The 20,760-nt window shown below is 34.8% G+C and overlaps 1 long non-coding RNA gene across 1 annotated transcript; it reads left to right on the forward strand.

The window, feature by feature from the left end:
• The first annotated feature begins 1,001 nt into the window (after positions 1 to 1,001).
• Positions 1,002 to 19,667, forward strand: LOC106665506. Its single transcript, XR_001340310.2, has 3 exons — positions 1,002 to 1,217; positions 7,916 to 8,149; positions 19,404 to 19,667. It is a non-coding gene; the product is annotated as an uncharacterized LOC106665506 (long non-coding RNA).
• Positions 19,668 to 20,760: the final 1,093 nt, after the last annotated feature.

The raw sequence follows: 20,760 nt of genomic DNA on the forward strand, positions 1-20,760 counted from the left end.
TCTCTGAGAGATGAAGGGTGTTTGAGAGAATGAATGAGAGAAAGACAGAGAGAGAGAGAGAGAGAGAGAGAGAGAGAGAGAGAGAGAGAGAGACNAGAAAAGAGGAAGAAGATAGATAGAAGGGGGGAGATAATGTAAAAGAAAAGGAAAGATAAAAAGAAAGAGAGTGAGAGAGAAATAGATAGATTACATATGGAAAAATTAATATATGTATAAATAGAAAATAAAAAATATAAATAATAACATATGGAAAAATTAATATATGTATAAATAGAAAATAAAAAATATAAATAATAACATATAGAAAAATTAATATATGTAAAAATAGAAAATAAAATAAATAATTACAGTATTTACTAATATAATAATTACGTTTGTTATAATTGCCGCTTTTCGCACGTTCAAAATTGAGCAGCATTAAAAACCAGCTTCTCACTGGAACGTCGTGTTGACGGGGTTTCGACGGGTTTGTTTTGCAATTCATGTCGAGGGGCGTGGTTGTAGAACTCCTTCAACCTGATGATGAGCTAAAAGCTCGAAATCCAGATCGCTGGAAAACAAACTGTGAGTAGGAACTATCTTTTTAAAACGAGAGACGTGAATGTCCGTTTACAAGAAAGAAAGAAAAATGGAAAAATAATTAGGTAGATAAGAACAGATCGGTTTGACCAATTAGGCAAAGATGGTGAGATCAAGGAGTAAGTATTAACAATTACAATACGGACGCTAGAGTAAAGTGAAATAAAGAGAGAAGAATTGGAGGTAATCAAATCTATTTAGATAGACAAACACACAGGTAGAGAAAAAAATATAATGAAAATGAGACATTGCTGTATGTCAATATGAAATTCAGACTGCGTTCAAACATTCACGCTCTTGTTGAATATTTTCTCGTTGTTTATTTTGCATATGTTTAAAGTTTTTCGTTAAGAAGATAATAAACAATCATAATAAAATGAAAACACGGTTGATTGTAAAATCACAGTGAACTGTAACATCTGTTCGTGGTTTTAATGTTTTCATTCACATTTTTTTAAATTGTTTTGTTGTATACTAAAATGGAACTATATATGGAATGATCAATGTATTTTGTTCAATTGCAGGTGCTGGGATCGTGTATACCAGATGCGGTTGGTCCGGTCGTCATAGCGACTGAGTTGGGCGAACCGCTTGACTCGGTGCACTTGCTACAATTGACTTGGCAGGAACGGATAAAGGTAAATAACTGTTATTTGTATTCCAATGGTTTGTAGCATTAGTATTAGAAGTGATTCGACGCATCGGCAATGAATTTCGTGATTACAGTATAAATTAAAAAAAAAAAATCTTTTACGTAAGGTATTGGTTGAGATAAAAAAACCCACGACCTTCGGGTAAATACGCAACTGCTCTACCACTTGGGCTATCGTAACTTCGATCCACTCGGACACTAACTTCCCATCTCAACCTACAACCTTGTGGGTTCGAATCCCGCTCGTGACTTTTTCATTTCAACCAAAACCTTGCACAACCTACATCACACCAGACCACATCTTACGATTTCTGAATAATCATCGACTAACGCTCACTAATCACCACACATTAGTAGAAACATTGCCAAAAAAAAATCAAATGAAAGAAGGATTCGTTCCCCATCAGTACAAGTAAAATCAGCGTAAATTGAATCGGTGACTTGCCCCGCCCTACTTATAACCCTGAGGTTGCGCCATCTACTCTGACAACCCTCTTTTTTTGCATTTTTGAAATATCCTCTAATCTCGTCGATTCTGGCCAAGGAGAGCTTCAGTGAAGGTATACTTCATTTTACAGATTAAATCCATTAGAGTTCGTGGTCCAATTGACCGAATAACTTTTTTTCAATTAATTAATTTTTATGTTAGGCATTGGTTGAGATAAAAAAGTAAGTGCCACGAGCGAGATTCGAACCCACGACCTTCGGGTAAATACGCCGCTATCTTGACTTCGATCAACTCGTATACTAACTTCCGAGTAGCGGCGTATTTACCCGAAGGTCGTGGGTTCGAAATCCGTCTTGGCACTTGCTTTTTTATCTCAACCAATACCTTACATAAAGATTAATTGTTTGAAAAAAGTTATTCGGTCAATAGGACCACGAACTATAATAGATTTTTAAAAAAAATTGGTTTAATTTCGGCAGGAATAAACTAACGTCAATCACTCAATTCACATTAGGGAAAAGGCTGTAATTAATGACCGAATACCTGAAGATTGTGATAAATATAACAAACAAATATATTTGTACTCCTTTAAAACAATTTGACTACTCTAATTAAAAGATTTGTTCGGTTGCTCGGAGTGAACTAGGTCGAGGTTCTCGCCAAGTTCAAATCCATCCCGTTTCCTTAGAGGTTTATATAATTTTGATAACAGTGTAAATAAGCAAGAGTTTGAAATTCTTTTAATGCTCTACGTTATCGAGTTTGTGGTCAAGATAAACAGCAAGGTTTTGTTTTATTGCCAAGCTTTCGGCTGTATATTTAGTCTTTCACAAAGCCCTACAATGACAAAAAACGATTATCAATACACTAATAAATAATTTTATTTGCAAGAATGAACCTTACATATAAATTTACAACAAAAAATATTTGGGTTCATCCCTGCCTGTTGTCAGCAGGAGTTTTTGGAAATCATAAGAGAAATAAACAGAATACATCTTTACAAAACGAAAAACAAACAAATAAACAAACATAATACAGAATAAACTTGTAGCATGAAATTAAATCTTGGCTTTAGATTATCTTGACTGTAATTTAAAATTTTTGAAATTATAAATATTTTGCCTTCTTTGTAATTTTTGAAAAAAAACGATGTGCCATATTTTATGAAAAGTTATAATATTGCGTAGTTTTTTCGTTGTAAAAATGTGAGTTAGCCAATGAATTGTGCCTTGTGTCATATTCTTTAATGTAAACAGTTACAAGATTATATATATATATATATATACAGGGTGAATTGCTACACGTGCTACAAACTTCACCAGTAGATTCTTGACCCTAAAATGAACAAAAAAGTTCATATTGTCCATGGTCCGATTCTCAACCATTTCAGAGTAATTTCGCTTTTTATCGATTTTGAAAGATATCACGTCCTGGCGTCGGAAAATCGTGATATCTTTTAATCTAAACATTTCTCTTAAAATCTATAAGCACCGTTGAAATCCCCGTTAATTTTTAGAGAGAATCAAAATCATAATTCCATTGAAATTTTTTAATTTAATTTAATGCCCATTTAGTATGTAATGCTTAAGAAGTTTACAAACAGCTAGAAGGTCAAGGAAGAAAGACCCAAACGTTTTGCCACCTTCATCTTCTTATTGAAAAATTAACGGGGATTTCAACGGTGCTTATAGATTTTAAGAGAAATGTTTAGATTAAAAGATATCACGATTTTCCGACGCCAGGACGTGATATCTTTCAAAATCGATAAAAAGCGAAATTACTCTGAAATGGTTGAGAATCGGACCATGGTCAATATGAACTTTTTTGTTCATTTTAGGGTCAAGAATCTACTGGTGAAGTTTGTAGCACGAGTAGCAAGTCACTCTCAAACATTAGCAATCCTTGAACCACCATTTTTTCTCTTTTTGTCATCAACATCTTGGTCTCACAACCACTAAATAAGAAAATGACGAGTGCGTTGGAAGCGTTATTAAATCAGGTAGTTTTCCTCAAATTTGCTGCCTTCTGAGACTAAAATTAGAAACTCTGGATTACTTTATACACTTTCCGATTTACACAATTTTCCACTCTTTTTGTAGTTCTGGCTGAAATAAAACACAAAAAATTAGCCCAAACATTTTGCCACCGTCATCTTCTTATTGAAAAATTAACGGGAATTTCAACGGTGCTATTAGATTTTCAGAGAAATGTTTAGATTAAAAGATATCACGATTTTCCGACGCCAGGACGTGATATCTTTCAAAATCGATAAAAAGCGAAATTACTCTGAAATGGTTGAGAATCGGACCATGGACAATATGAACTTTTTTGTTCATTTTAGGGTGAAGAATCTACTGGAGAAGTTTGTAGCACGAGTAGCAATTCACCCTGTATATACATAAATATTTAAGAAAGATCTGGTATAGATTCATTACTTTAAGTTCACTGTACAATTTTTTCGTTTTATATCTATACGGTTTAGGTAAATTAATTTTAAGAAGTGAGTTTATAGTTACATCCAGAGTCTTAGTGTAGCATTTTTAATACCTCCCCAGGAAACAATACCATAGGCTTATATGGATTCTGCAAGGGAAAAATATATTGCCCTTAAGAGTCCAATTTTCATAAAAGAAAATCTATGATTGAGCACAAATGCTTTGCTTCAGTCTAAAATTTCTAGCGTTGTATAAATTCATTTTTTTCACTTCCTACTTATATTTGTATAACTTAAACAATGTTTATAAATCCCAGGCCCTGAAGATGATCTCAGTAAAGATCGAAACGTTGGCACGTTAAAAAAAATGTTTTTCTAAAGCCTACATCACACCGGACCGCATTTCAAGATCTTAAAATAGTTAATGACGTAAGTTTACTAGTTTTCGTGGTCCGCTTGACCAAGTAATATCATTCAATTAATTAAGGTTTTTAGTTGAGATAAAAAAGACAATGTCACGAGCGGGATGAAAAATGGCAAAAAGAAGGGAAAATTCAAAAGGTGGAGTTGAGATGGGAAGTTAGTGCCCGAGTGGATCGAGGTCACGATAGCTCAAGTGGTAAAGTAGCGGCGTATCAAGCCGAAGGTCGTGGGTTCGAATCCCGCTCCTGACACTGTCTTTTTTATCTCAACTAAAAACCTTAATCAATTGAATGACATAAGGTAAAATGAATGCGCGAATTTATATGTTCTGTTTGTTTGTGTTCAAGAAGAGGCGAAAAGAAAATACTCGTCATTAGTTCAATAATTAAATAGACCAAATGAATTGATAGATTTTTAATAAACACACTGTCAAAAAGAAAAAAATACAAATAATGACTTTTTCAAATTTTCTCTTCTCTACCAAACTTATCAATATTTTATGTTTATTGTTTGTGTTCTTTTCTGATCGTTTTGGTATTTATGATTATTTATCGGGCAAAAAGTCAATGTGATAAAGTAAGTTTTATGAATTTTGACTTCAGGCGAGAGGAAACGAGTCTTAATGCTTGTAGAGCGGTAGACTAAAGAAGATTGATAAAGATGCTGCAGTGGTCTTTTTTTTCTTTTTTCTTTTTTTTTTGTTATATGTTATTGTAGGGGATGAGGGTTGAACAGCTGTAGAGTGATGATGCCCGCCTGTACATCAAGGAGGGAATGATTTATGAAGAGCCCTCGGCTCCTCGGTTTCTTCACGCTCTTTACTTAAAGAAAGCCGGCCCTTCGGATATAAAGAGTCCTTTCCAATCCTCTGCAAATAATTTCTAAGAGCCCTTCTACGTTTCCCAACTTAGATATGGTAATATATCAAGTATTGATGTTATACGTCTTATCTTGGAAAATAGGCTCTCAGCTCTTACATCAAATAATTACTTAAGAAGGTTTGATTTTTTTTCAACTGAATTAAATTAAATAAGATTGTAAATTGTATATTTAAAATATGCGATTATAAACAAAAAGAGGCAGGATCTTTGAATAACAAGATGAGTTATTAGGATAAGAAAATAAAATTTCATCAAACCGAGAGTAAAGAAAAAATATTCCAATATAACAAGTCTTTACAACAAAAAAATTATCATGGCTCATCAAGTACAGCATTCCGCGTGACTTCAAAAGATTTCCTTTGATTTTCATCATGCTTGCAATATCTTTTTATCAAATAGATTTTACTAAAAATATATAACGATTTTCTTTAATTCAGTGTCAATTTTTTGTGGATGTGTTTTTTTATATTTGTGATGAATATTGATATAGTTTGTTTATAAAGGATGGAAAATGAATACATATCTGTCTGTAAATCGATATGCCACCAGTATAATCACATTTTCTGTCTGTATGACATTGTACCTTTCTCTATTTCTGACTGTATAAATTTCTCTCTATTTATATATCTAGTGCTATGTCTGTAATAAATGTATTTGTATTATTTCATTTATTTTTTTGTATTATTATTGTGTTTTGGTTATTATATATATATATATATATATATATATATATATATATATATATATATATTAATAGGCATAGAAAAATATATTAAAATACGGATAGGTAGATAGACAGATAAAGGGAAAGAGAGAGAACGAGTCAGAGAGAGAGAGTCGAAACAACATCTGTAGAGGATTAATGTCTGGGTCTGTAAATCCCAGTCCCTGAAGATGATCTCAATAAAGATCGAAACGTTGGCACGATAAAGAAAATGTTTTTCTGAAACCTACATCACACCAGGCCGCATCTCACGATTTCTAAATAAATATCGATTAACCGTCACTAATCCCCACACATTAATGTCTGGGTCGAATGAGATTAAAACCAGCCTTATCGGCCGAAAATTTCATTTTTGGCGATTTTTCGAAGTTAGGAGGGGAAGAGGTACACAAAATTCACCATTTCTGACATTTTTATCGAAAATTCACAACTTGAACACCCTATCAAAAAATTCTTCGTTACAAACCTCGTTTGTTGGTGATCGAATTCTCCGTCACATTAGACCAACCCCAGTCCGATTCATGAAACATTCGAATTTTGGCTAATTTACTGCTTTTCACCCAAATAGAATGTTACTGTTTTCTGATTAGTACCCCCTACTGAATGAAATAATGTACGAAAAATTTGAACGGCTTACTTAACAATTTTAGAAAGTGTCCGCTTCCTTTAATGTACATTACATTTTATTTATTGTAATAAACCATTACAATAGCTTGAGCGAAAAATAGCGACAATTTCTGCATTGCTAGTGCGATAGTGAGCGGAGTTTGGAGCTTTGTAACGGAGAATTTTTTGATAGGGTGTTCAAGTTGTGAATTTTGGATAAAAATGTCAGAAATGGTGAATTTTGTGACCCCTTAACCTCCTAACTTCGAAAAATCACCAAAAATGAAATTTTCGGCCGATAAGGCTGGATTTACTCTCATTCGACGCAGAAATTAATCCTCTACAGATGTTGTTTCGAGCAGTTTTACCGTCAGGCTAACGGTTTACTAACAAGTTCACGAATAAGGTCAAAAAACGTGGTTTTCATGGTTTGTTGGCTGTAGCTCGGAACTGAAGGGTTTGCGGACACAGGCTCGTAGGACCTTTTTTACTCAGCGTTCAATTTCCTAAAAGATCTGGAAGTGTGGCTGAATCGATGTGGCCACCCTGTATAATATATACATATATAACGGAAATTTACCTATAATTTCCTTTCCTAACTCTCTCTCTCTCTCTCTCTCTCTCTCTCTCTCTCTCTCTCTCTCTCTCTCTCNTATATATATATATACATTTTACATTATCTTTACAATAAATTTATTATCTTTCTATACCTCTATCTATCTATCCATTTACGTAACTTTAGTGTGTACGAATATATCTAACTTTTGATCTAAGGATATCTCTATTCACCTACCATTTTATCTTTGTATATCTCACTCTATCTACCTACAGTTTTATCTCTTATTTCTTTATCTCTCTATCTATCTTAACTTAGCGTCTGTGTATATACCAAACTTCATCAAATTATCTTACTAAAAATATATTACGTTTACTTTACTTATATACTTTAATATATTATGATTTACTTTACTTTTTGTCATTTTTTCTTTGGTTCTGTTTATTTTATGTTTTTCAAAAACATTGATTTAGATGGTTTATCAAGGATACAAAATGAATATAAATTTCCGTTTGTTTACTTTACATGCCACTACTATAGCCACATTTTACATTTATTTAACCCGAATTTATTTCATTTTATTATTATCTCGCGTATTTGTTCATCGCCTAGGTATAAATTAAACCGAAATAAACCAACGTCTCATTCCGGAATAAGGCGACGTCTTGGGGAAATATCGTGAAAATTGGTTTCAATCGACGAAGGGGAAAATGGAATCTTGCCAGCCACCGCAGATTTCAATTTAGCTAATTGTCAGCTTGAGGAATCTATCAGAATCTCGAGGAAACACTTAACAAATTAGTCGGCCACTCTGTCGGTTCGACTAGCTCTGAAAGACTGTGCAAGGTGAGTTTAACCTACAATTAGAGCAGGAGTACGAGTTTTTAAAACCTTAGAAAATCTATTTACTCTTAATTTTAAAAAATGTTAGTTTATTTAAAAGTTTAAAATATTAAAAATAATCTTTTTTGAAAAACATGTGGCGAAATTTAGATTGAAATGTAGTTAGTTGCAATGGACTGGTTTGGCATTATTGGAGTATGTGGTCTTTCAAGTAATCTAACTTATTATACATTTTCCAAGCCCCTCCATTCATGCAAATAAATACATTCGTTCCGATAAATAACGCATATCATATACGTGAAGGTACAACGATTTATATACAATTAAAAGTGTTCATGGCTCCGAGAGCAATCTGTGTTTGCAGTTTTTGTTGAGCATAGGTCATTCGGGGTTGTGTTCCCGAGTACTCATCGTCAACAAGACAAGAGGATCTTTAACGTCCGCACCTGGCCAATTCGGCCTTATCGGAAGTTTTGATTCTCAAGATGAGAGCTGACGCACTTCCGCATACGACGGAACGGTGTTACCGCCGCAGCGTTGGGGTAGAAGTTTCCCAGCCCCTAAGAGCCGGTATAACCACGCTCTCTTCTTGTCCACTCCGAATGGTCGGGCCCGCATTGTGCATCGGGTCGTATGCCGCACGCGAGGTGCTAACAGGCCGAAATACATCGGCCCGTCCCCCCCACCGCGTACTCACTAGTTAGAGAAGGCCACCGGCAGCGGTTTTAGTTTAAAGTGGAATTGCTACCCACCCCCTAGATGAGCACCGCCTACGTAAAGTCTCTTATCAAGCTCAGCCTACACCTGCTATGCGCATTCGAGGGATGCCATAAGCTCAGCCTAGGTGGTCCGATCCTTCGCTTCCCCAAGGGCACCACGCCGGTCATACGCACAACAATGCAAAGCATACTCGAGTCAAAGACACCGACTCACTACCCGCTTCCATTCGCTTACTTACGCATTCGAGGGACTGTAGCATGATCATTACGTCCTCAACGCTTACATGCTGTCGTCCGGTCGCAACGTCTCCCGTGAGGCCGGGGGGTTGTACGTTGGTCATACGCAAGCTTCACGAAGGTCACAAATAGAAGGCAGCCTCTGTCTAAGTTCCCGCCAGGGGCGTCACCACGCACCACCACGAAACCTTTCCCAGTGTGACTAGGGCTGGTTTTGGAACTTTTCAGTCACCCCGTGGTACAGATGGCCATACAGCCTCCCCCGTCTTTGCAGACAGGATCTAGTGCACTGGCCCTCGTGTGACTCTGCTAAGGCACCCGCCGCCCATGCCGACCCTTAGGCCGACACGAGTACAGCTTGTGCTTTAGAGAGGTTGCCACGCTCTCTGGGCTGCACCTTTATTCTGTGCCCGAATACCCCCCTTGTAACCATGGGTTAGGAGGGGTCACAGGATAGAATGAAGGAGCTCGGAATGAGAAAAAAGGGCCGTCGATGAGAACGCGATGTGAGCCGTTTCGGGGTCTCGAGTCTCGAACCACACTATACCACCCACTGTTGCCGTGGTTCCACATAAAGTGGGCCATGACTCCCAGGGTGGGTGAGACGAGATGGTATGCCTTGGTATGCCCTATGCGCAACATAGAAAATATGCCCTTTTCCCATTTAAATCCAGCTTCCGCAGGCCAAGGGCACAGCCAATTCCCCTTTTTTTCTATAAAAAATATTTTGTCTATATTTTGCTTTCTAATTTATAAACTACTTTAATATTTTTGGTTTTATTTTTTTACACATATAAACCTCTATCTCTCAAACGTTCGCGTTTTCTGGAAAGTTGTTTTTTTCAATATTTAGATAACTGTTCTCTAAAATTATTTGACATTATTGATTAACTCATTATATTTCGTGGTCCGATTGACCAAATAACTTCATTCAATTAATGAATCTTTAATTAAGGTATTAGTTGAGATAAAAAAGCTAGTGTCACAAGCGGGATTCGAACCCACGACCTTCGCCTAAAGACGCCACTGCTCTCCCACTTGAGCTATTGTGACTTCGATCCTCTCGGACACACACTCCCCCCAATTATTGATTGCTTTTTTTCTTTGTAAGTACTTGGTACTATTAAAGACTGAAAAAGGTTTTCTTAAGTAACAGCAGTTGAGGAAAAAACTAAACCAGAAAAGCACTATTTTCTCAAATTCCAAGTTTTTTTTTCAGAAAAATTAAATTTTCTCTTGTCTATGTGTTATAATAATGTAGCAAAAACTTGGCTTTTTAGGTGTTACGCTTTATGAGAAAATGGGGCGCATGTACGGAAATAGGACATTTTTTGTATGTTCTAAAATCCACCATTTCTTGTAATAAAAATAAAAAACAAAACAAAAATAGTTTCACTACAATTTTGTTGGTTTTACTTCAGTCCATGCATTAAGAAAGAAATGTTTTAATAGTACGTAAAGTTTCACGAAGTTTGACCCAACGTTGCGTCATTAAAATTAAGTAGATGTCGAAGCATAATCCGGTCGTTCGGTTATTTCCAAGTGGGACGCAATCATTATATGTCTGGGTCAGCCTTTATCCCAAATCTGCGATAACATCGGAATCGCATAGAAATGGACAAACACGGGAAAACAGACAGACCAGTCATAAAACGACCCGGATGATCATAAACAAGCGAACTGCAGGTTCATTACTCTGCAGCACTTTTCATTAGTAGCCATAAAAACACTGTCAGTATTAAGGATAAGCGATCTCATTCGATTAGGTAGTAAATTTGATTTTTTTAGCGTTGTCGTAACGGGAAGAGGTTTTCGAATGGAATTCAATCCGGGCCTTGATTTACAAATCCGCGATAGCCTAGGAATCGTCGTCGAATGGTTTCTAATCATGTCTATTAGCCAAACCGATTTGCCTAAACGGGAAAAAAGTGCGGATCCAATTCTCCTCCCGGTCTCGTCCCTTCGGCAATCTGGGAGAAAGCCCACCCCGCTATGGTGACACAGTGGGAGTGTTTGCCTCAGTAAAAAGCTCCGTTCAAATATTGACACCCAATGATTGAACGACTTATACGGCCACCTCAAGCATAAAAGGGAAAGCGTTCTAGCCGGGTTCTAACTCCGTTATTTGTTGGAACCACATCACAATGAAGTAGTCCTTTGAGGGGAAGCAAATCTCATGTCACCCCCTTTGCCGCAGGGGGACACAAGATGAAAGAAGCGAATTTTTTTTTAATAATCCCTGTGTATACAAATGCGCTTTTGTACTTCAAGTTTTTGTGTTTTATTTATAACAAAACCCAGGTTATTAATTATTTTTCGCGATAGATCAAAAAAATATCCATAGGTATAATAATAGAAGAAGAATTTAAAGAAACCGTAAAATTTTGTGTTACTTGGAAGGTGTATGTTGTTAAATGGCGTGTTGCTCACGCAAGTTTGAGTATATAGAGTATAGGAATATTTAGAAAAATTTCAACAGTTAAACAGGGAACACACGCTATGCGATGCCATACGACGCTACCCGATGCGACCCGACGCCTAGCCACGTTTTGGTAGACGCACATTCACGCAAGCGCACGCCACGTACGGTTACACAGTGTATATCACAATCGCCACGTCTCTTTTGTTCTTAAAGCACTATTTTGAGCAAAACCTTCAAATTCAAAAACAATTTTTATAAAAACATGAATTTTTGATCTAGATTAATATGGTTTACATTAGCATAGGAATGATGTAATTAACATAATGACAAAATTATATATACTTAGTTTGAAATAAACTACAAAAATATAAATGTCCTATTCTGACGCTATTCGACGAAAATGGTGTAATTTTATGAGCCCAACCATGTAAAAAATTGTTTGTTAAACTTAATTGTTTTAAACAAAGTTATTCCGGTGTTTTGATCAATTTTCTTCTTGTCCATCGTAATGAAATAAATTTTATAAAAACTTATGAATTTTTGATCTCGTTTAATTTGGTTTACATTAAAATAGGATTGTTGTAATTAATGTAATGACAAAATTATATATACTTAGTTTGAAATAAACTACAAAAAATATAAGTGTCCTATTTTGACGCTATTCGACGAAAATGGTGTAATTTTATGAGCATAACCATATAACAAATTTTTATTTAAATTTTATGAGCCCAACCATGTAATAAATTGTTTGTTAAACATTTTAAATAAAAACTTATTTCTGTGTTTCTCATAAATTTTCTTCTTGACCATCATAATCAAATAAATTTTATAAAAACTTAAGAATTTTTGATCTCGTTTAATTTGGTTTAGATTAAAATAAGAATGTTGTAATTAATATAACTTTATTTAGAAATCGTGAGATGCGGTTCTGGTGTGATGTAGGTTTCAGAAAAACATTTTCTTTATCGCTCCAACGTTTCGATCTTTATTGAGATCATCTTCAGGGCCTGGGATTTACAAACATTGTTTACATATAACAATTACATTTTGGATGTGGAAAAGTGAATTTATATAATGCAAAATATATTTTTTATATATTCAATCAAAGTGTTTGTCTTCTGTGTAATTGTGCCATTCTTTCGTGTCGTATAGATATCGATATAGAAAAGACATTTTTGTATAAGGCGTCGGCTTCTTTGAGGTGAAAAGAGCCGACGAAGGCGACAATCTTCCCCATCCCTTCAAAATGTAACGTATATAAACACAAAATAGCAAAATCTCACTGGAACTCTCGACACGACACGCAAAATGGCACAATTACACAGAAGACAAACACTTTGAGTGAGTAGAAATAGGTCACGATAGCTCAAGTGGTAGAGCAGCGGCGTATCAAGCCGAAGATCGTGGGTTCGAAACCTGCTCGTGCCATTGACTTTTTTATCTCAACTAGAACCTTAATTAATTGGTCAAGCGGACCACGAAATTATTGAATTTAGTTTTAAATGGTTATCTTATTATTTCTATTTGAACTTGTTCAATTTTATGGTTTTATGTTATTTATTTATTTAACACGCAGATGCCCACAACAAGCGTAGTATATATACAGATAAATACCATACACTGATAGGTTTATAAATATATATACATTGGATACTATATACTAAACACATAGCAAAGAAAAAATTATTTTATAAATTGATCAAATTTCACTAATAATGAGTAGAGTAGTTACATACTCTGAGAACAATTGTACATATCAAACATGAACGTCCAAAATATCCTGGCATAAAGGTGAAAACAGTAGCTGAAAACATTTTGTGTTATTTAGCAACGAGGGAGGAAGAAAATTACAAACTGACCTTGGGATTCAGACCGGTTGACAATTTCGAAACAGTCGGATGGGAGATTATGCAGGAGAGAGGAGTGCCGGCAATGTCTGCGGTTTCTCTACCCGCCGGCTTTCTCAACAGCTCTCAAGTATTTATCAACTACCTCTGGCTCGGCTGCTTATATTCAAAGGGCGAAACTACCGGAAGCCGGACGGTTCGTCATTTGACACGTGAAGAATACAAAAAATCTTCTTCGTTATATTTTGCCTGTTCGACCATAAATTCTCCACTGTCCTGAACGGACTTGCTTACTTTACCAAATAAAAACCAACCCCCCATCAGGCGACGAAGCGGACATTGACTCGCGATCCTAAGGCACTAATCCAAACATAATATAATCTATGCCTCCTAAAGTAACAGATCGATCTCTACATAGATATTTATACATGGATTTTCATATCGTTCCTGCGCTCTTTCCAACAAGACCTTGACCCAACCAGCCTTGAACTGCACTTCTTGAGTAATCACATTAGCCAGCATGTTATGATCATGAATGTTTGGCAATAAAGGTGGAATGTAAATTAAACGTAAAAAGAAATAAACTTGAAGGATAAGTTTCTGTTTAAACTGTTGATTGCTTACAGCCGGGAACACACTTACCCGATGCAACGCCATGCGACGCTACCCGACGCAAATCCAAAGACAAATTTTCCGTAAGATTGTATTACTCCCTATGCTATGCAACGCTACCCTACTCTACGCTTTACGATCCCCTCTGTCCAGATTTCGTCGGGTAGCATCGAGTACAGTCGAAGGCAAAAGAACCGGACACTCATATTTTTATTCAAACTATATGTATTATTGTCGTTATATTAATTACAACATACTTATTTTAATATAAACCAAATTAACCGAGATCAAAAATTCATTAGTTTTTACTTTTAAAAAANCTCTCTTGTCCAGATATTGGGATGTAAGACCGATGTAAGTTGCCGGACAGTTTAAACAGTTGATCTTGTAGATTACGTCAGATTTATTTGTTATTGTTGTGGGCTCTTTAATTTTGGAAAAAAATGTTTTAATTGTTTTATAATTTTTGAAAGCTATTTTGAAGTTATCGGACAAGAGAATTGTGTTTAATCAATAGTGTAATAAATAGTAATTGTAATATATAAACAATGCTTGTAAATCCCAGGCCCTGAAGATGATCTCAATAAAGATCGAAACGTTGGCACGACAAAGAAAATGTTTTTCTGAAACCTACATCACACCAGACCGCATCTCACGATTTCTAAATAAATTTAATGAACAGTTATAATCTTTCGTAGTTTTTACATTGTAAAAATGTGAGTTAGCCAATGAATTGTGTCTTGTGTTATATTCTCTGATGTAAGCAGTTACAATATTATATATATATATATATATATATACAGACATAAATATTTCGTATAGATTCATTACATTAAGTTCATTGTATAATTTTTTCGTATTATACCTATACGGTTTACGTAAAATAATTTTAAGAAGTGAGTTTGTTGTTACATCCAGAGTATTGGTGTAGTATTTATTAGTACCTCCCCAGGAAACAATACCATAGGCTAATATGGATTTTGTAATGGAAAAATATGTTGCCCCTTAAGAGTCCAATTTTCATAAAAGAAACACTTTGAGTACAAATGCTTTATTTGAGGTGGAAATGGTGGATAGCGAGTGCTGTAGGATTTTGCTTGGGTTTTTTGCAATTATAAATATGTTGTTTTTCTCTCTTGTCCAGAAATTGGGATGTAAGACCGATGTAAGTTGCCGGACAGTTTAAACAGTTGATCTTGTAGATTACGTCAGATTTTTTTGTTATTGGTGTGGGATCTTTAATTTTGAAAAAAAGTGTTTGAATTGTTTTACAATTTTTGAGAGCTATTTTGAAGTTATCGGACGAGAGAAATGTGTTTAGTTTATGTGATAGGCCTTGGATAAATGGCATGGAAATGTATGCTGGCTTGTTTGTATTCGATAGACTTAATGTAGTATTATTAGTAACAGTGGATGGTGTTAGTGTTGAGTTGTAATTGTTGATTATTCTGTTAATTATGTGTTTAGTGTAGAGATTGTTATGGAGGATTTGCTTGTATATGTTTATGTTCTTCTGGTGAAATGATTCATGGCTCAGGGTAATCATTCTGTGAAGTAACCTTTGGCCCTGTTTATTATTGTATGAAGGGGATGGTGAGATGTAAAGTTGAGGTAGTAATCTGTGTTTCTTGGTTTTTGATACCAATCTGTGATTAATGTGCCATCTGGTTGTTTTATTACGAGTGTATCGACCAGATTGGTATCAAAAACCAATAAACACAGATCGCTACCTCAACTTTACATCTCACCATCCCCTTCATACAATAATAATTTTTACATATTGTACATCATGTTTTGATTCTTAACAACTAGAAAACAATGAGCAAATAGAAATTTTATATTTGGAAATTCTGGCGTTATCGGATGGTTAATCTTTGAATATTTTTCGACGTGCATGAGTGAAATAGCAAAACAAAACGTTATAAGATAAAATATTAATTCCGCTGAATTCAGTAAGACTTCAGTCCAATTATTTTTCCATAGATTCTCGCCTTGCAAACACTTGCAAAACACGCAGAATCCTTTCATAAATTAACACATATTTATTTATTATTTTTACAACTGCGATGTTAGAGAAGTTACCAGGAGAATCACAGTTTCTCTAATTGATGATGTGCCGAAAGCTGATATCAAACTTTAAGTAGAAGCTTTTCAATTGATCCGGCAAAGATGAGAATGACGGAATAGTACACAGTGGGGGCAAAAGCTATAAGGAGCTAGGGTACGTTTATTGGATTTTTTTGGTCATTTTACTTGCAGATTGTACAACGTAGTAGACTGTCAGATGTCAGATAAAGTAGATCATTTTTTTGGGTAATTTCTGTTGTTGGTCGTAATTATTTCTTTCCCTAGGGCCTTTTGGAAATTAAAGTTTTAATAATATATATTTTTGATGGAAGACAAGTCTTGGGAGTTAAATTAAGCTGAAAAAACACAATTTAATTGCTGCAATTTAGATCTCCATTTGGGGTAGTTAATTATATTCGGATGGAGAATCGAAAAAAAAAACTTTGTAAGCAGGACTTTTCAAATTCAGTACCACACGCCGTTAAATATGTTACTATATAATTATTATTTAAAGTATTTATGATACAAGTAAAAACTTGTTGGAGATTTCGTGCGTTAAATAAAATCATCCAATGAGACTTGATTATTTATAAAAAATAAATAAAATAAACGTATCTTTAGTTTTAAATTTACTGTTATATAAATACAGAGAACTGACAGATTTAATTTGAATTGAAAGAATGGTGTTTTTTAAAAAGAACGTTATTTATCTAATTGGTCTACGTTTTCACAACTGTCAGACCGTATGAATATATTCAGAAAAAAAAATAATTTTCAGTTATTTTACTTAGTATTTTTGTACAGGGTTAGGGAGAAAACTAAAAATCGTTTCGATAATATTCTCTTAGCGGATTAATCTGAAATGGATGGGAAGATTTTTTCAACCCAGATTTTTGCTTTTCGCATCCGCAGATGCCATTCTTTCACTTTAATTATGCAGTATTTCCCTTCGATTTTTATAACATCATCGTCGAAAGAGGATTTGGCCCAATCCGATTTACAATGGACATAGGGGAAAAAAATACCCTTGTACCATCGCCTTCCTTGTTACCTTGATGAAAATCGGCTTGAACCCGAACTGCACGATTCTGAGAAAGGTATTCTTGACCCGTGATCCGTCACGATTTTAAACTAACACTAAAGTAGAATACGGACGGGTTTAGGAACTTAGGATAAAACCTCGGAGGGTATAAAAAAAGTTTTTTTTGCTTTCATCCTTAGGGTATTGCTGTTGGAACATAAATTTCTCGGAATATCGTTATTTTTTTATAACAATGGTATAAAACACTGTTAACATTTTATAACGAAAATTGTACAACATTCATAAAGGATACGTTAAATATAAACTAAGAAAATGTTAGTAATAAAGATACTTACATTTTTCACGCTCTTCCTTTTCTCTCTCCCTCNTTCTTTCATCCTTCAAAAATCGCTTCCTTCTGCTATCAACTTCTTAACCTCCCACCCTCTCTCTCTAAAACTCTATCTCTATCTATCTATGTAAAACTTTCTTTTCCTTCTTTCTTCTATATGCCTATATAATGTATTTTTATTTATCTTATCTTTTTGTCGGCCATAAGTAAAACTATCTTAGTTAATCAATTCTTTCTTTCTCATTTCCTTTTTCTCTATCACTCTCGCTTTTTTTTGTTTCCCCTTCTTTTCACTATTCATTCTCTCTGTTTCACTCTCTCTTTCTTTCATTATCTCTTTATTCCTTCATAAATCGTTTCCTTGTGCTATCAGTCATTTAACCTCTCTCTCTCTCTCTCTCTCTCTCTCTCTTTCTCTCTCTCTCTCTTTTTTTTTATTTATTTATTTCCTTCTTTCTTTCATCCTTAATAAATCGCTTCGTTCTGCTGTCGACTTCTTAACCTCCCACCCTCTCTCTCTCAAACTCTTTCTCTATCTATCTATGTAAAACTTTCTTTTCCTTCTTTCTTCTATCTGACTATATACTGTATTTTTATTTATCTTATCTTTTTGTCGGCCATAAATAAAACCATATTAGTTAATCAATTCTTTCTTTCTCATTTCCTTTTTCTCCATCACTTTGGCTTTTTTTCTTTCCCCTTCTTTTTACTATTCATTCTCTCTGTTTCTCTCTCTCTCTTTCTTTCATTATTTCCTTATTTGTTCATAAATCGTTTCCTTCTGCTATCAGCCATATAACCTCTCTCTGTCTCTAATATATATATATATACTGTCAGTTTAAGCCAGAAACACACTTACCCGATGCTACGCCATGCGACGCTACCCGATGCTACCCGACGCCTTGCCACGTTTTGGTGGGGTGTGCACATCTATCCGACGCAAGCACATGTCGCGTACATTCCACAGCGTTTGTCACAATCACTATCACAATCGCAACGCAACTTTTTGTGGGGTTTTGTTCTTAATGCACTATTTAGAGCAAAACCTTGTAATAAATTGTTAGTTAAATTTTATGAGCACAACCATCTAATAAATTGTTTGTAAATTGTTTTAATTTTTTTAAATTGTTTTAAATAAAGTTACTCCTAACCATCATAATTAAACAATGTTTACAAAAACTTATGCATTTTTGATCTCGTTTAATTTGGTTTACATTAAAATAACCTGTTGTAATTAATATAACGACAAAATTACATNCTCTCTCTCTCTCTCTCTCTCTCTCTCTCTCTCTCTCTCTCTCTCTCTCTCTCTCTCTCTCTCTTTCTATCTATCTATCTCACATATTTTCTCTCGCCTTTCTTTTATGTCTGTATTTATAGTTATCTATATTATATCTTTTTTTTCGATGTCTCTCTCTCCTCTCTCTCTCTCTCTCTCTCTCTCTCTCATGCACCTTATATCGCCTCTCTCTTATATCTGTCTTTACAGTTATCATTATATCTATTCTTTTTTCGATGTATCTCTCCCTCTCTTCTCTCTGTCTGTATATTTTTTTCTTGTTACCTATCTTTGCTCTCTCTATATCTCTCTCTTTCACACACACACACACACACACACACACACACTTCTTTCTTTCAACCACCCAATCCAATATGAATTAATCCAATATATTTAATAATATACAGAAAATAATTTTTGCCTATAGAAAAAATAAATATTTGCTGTTATAAGAGAAAATTCTATGTTCATATTCTACATTCTTAAAATAGATGATTAAAAACAATACTTTTTGAATCTCGGTAAAACCACCTTTATAAAAAAGCAATAGAACCCGTTCTTACTGACTCAGATGACAGGAAATACAATATGACTCGACGTAATATCATTTATAAAGTTTTGTTTTTTATTTGATGGCTTTTTCACCTTAGATGATAGAAAGGGCCATCTTATGGAATTAGCGTTAATGTTATTATTTTCAGCAGACGGAGGACTGAAACGTCAGCAGGCATTCGTCTAAACAGAAGATTCAGGAAGCAACTCGATTACTCCACTTGTCTTTCCGCACTCAATTGCCAGGAACGCCTGATCCCGTAATTCAATCACTGTCAGTATAGTCGACTGGCAATTCCAACGAGCCTGGAGAAGACTCAGGTCAAGTTTCACCTGAGACCAAGTGTTTCTTGCCTATCTCTTGAAAATTTGCATTGTTGCAACACGTCATTCGTTAAAGGTCGATCAATAAAATACAACAAATTTTAAAACGAAAAATAAGTTTAAAGAATCTCAATGTTTTTTTCTTTTGTGTTCGTAATTGATGAAAAATTTGATGCAGTTCGTCAGGCCATTTTTATCGGAACCTTCATAAATCTTTTAATGCACTGCATTATAACTTAATAATTCACAATTTCATAGAATGATTTGTTGAGCTGGCGGTGCAAAAACGGACTCTTCGTTAAAATCTAAGCACCCCTTGAACTTGAATGGGCCGAGGGTGATTAATGACGTCCCTTTCCCTCCGTGCATAGCCATTATGAATAATGATCGTCTTCAATATTTGACGAAATAAATCAAAAGCGGTTTCTCATCCCATGATCGGAATAAGCTGGTGCGTAAGAAAAAAAATTCCGAAAAAAGATTTAAGAAAACTTGACAAACCTTTTTTCTTTGCGTTCATTGCTTACAAGCATTGGAGCAAAAATTAAAAAAAAAATCGTTCACTTTTTCCTTATGGTTCTACTGAACTTCAAATCATCAAATGAAATGTTTTATTTTTTTAACTGTAGGCAACAAAATGTTCATCATTTTTCTAATTACATTTGGTTCGTACTAAGCCCTAAATGCTTACAGCCCAATAGATTTGTTTAATGTAGAGTAGCTCTTTTATGAAAAATATTTTCCTTTATTAAATGTCACATCCATCTATTTGAATATTTTTGAAAATTGGGAATTTTCTCTCTCTCTCTCTCTCTCTCTCTCTCTCTTTCTCTCCCTCACACTCTCTCTCTCTCCCTCTTCCGTCTCTTTTAAGATTATATATAATTGAATTGTTATATCTAAAAAAAAATTAATTAATTGTTCGTGCTTTAATTATTTTATTTTTCAAACTCAGGTGATAGTTTTTTACGTATATTTACGCTACCTTGGTTAGTTTTGTTTATTTCGGTGAGGAGGTTAGTCAGTGGGGAAAAAGGTCGTCATGTCATGGGTTCCCGGCCATATTTGTTTAACCGGAAACGAACAAATAGATCAGACAGCGAAGTTAGCCACGATCAGATCACACGACCCCCACGAACTCAGTAGGTCCAGCAGATTTACAAAGACGATGGGCAATGCTAT

Source organism: Cimex lectularius, unplaced genomic scaffold (genome assembly GCF_000648675.2).
Source record: "Cimex lectularius strain Harlan isolate CLEC.00 unplaced genomic scaffold, Clec_2.1 scaffold37, whole genome shotgun sequence".
In the NCBI taxonomy this organism is placed as follows: Eukaryota; Metazoa; Arthropoda; class Insecta; order Hemiptera; family Cimicidae; genus Cimex; species Cimex lectularius.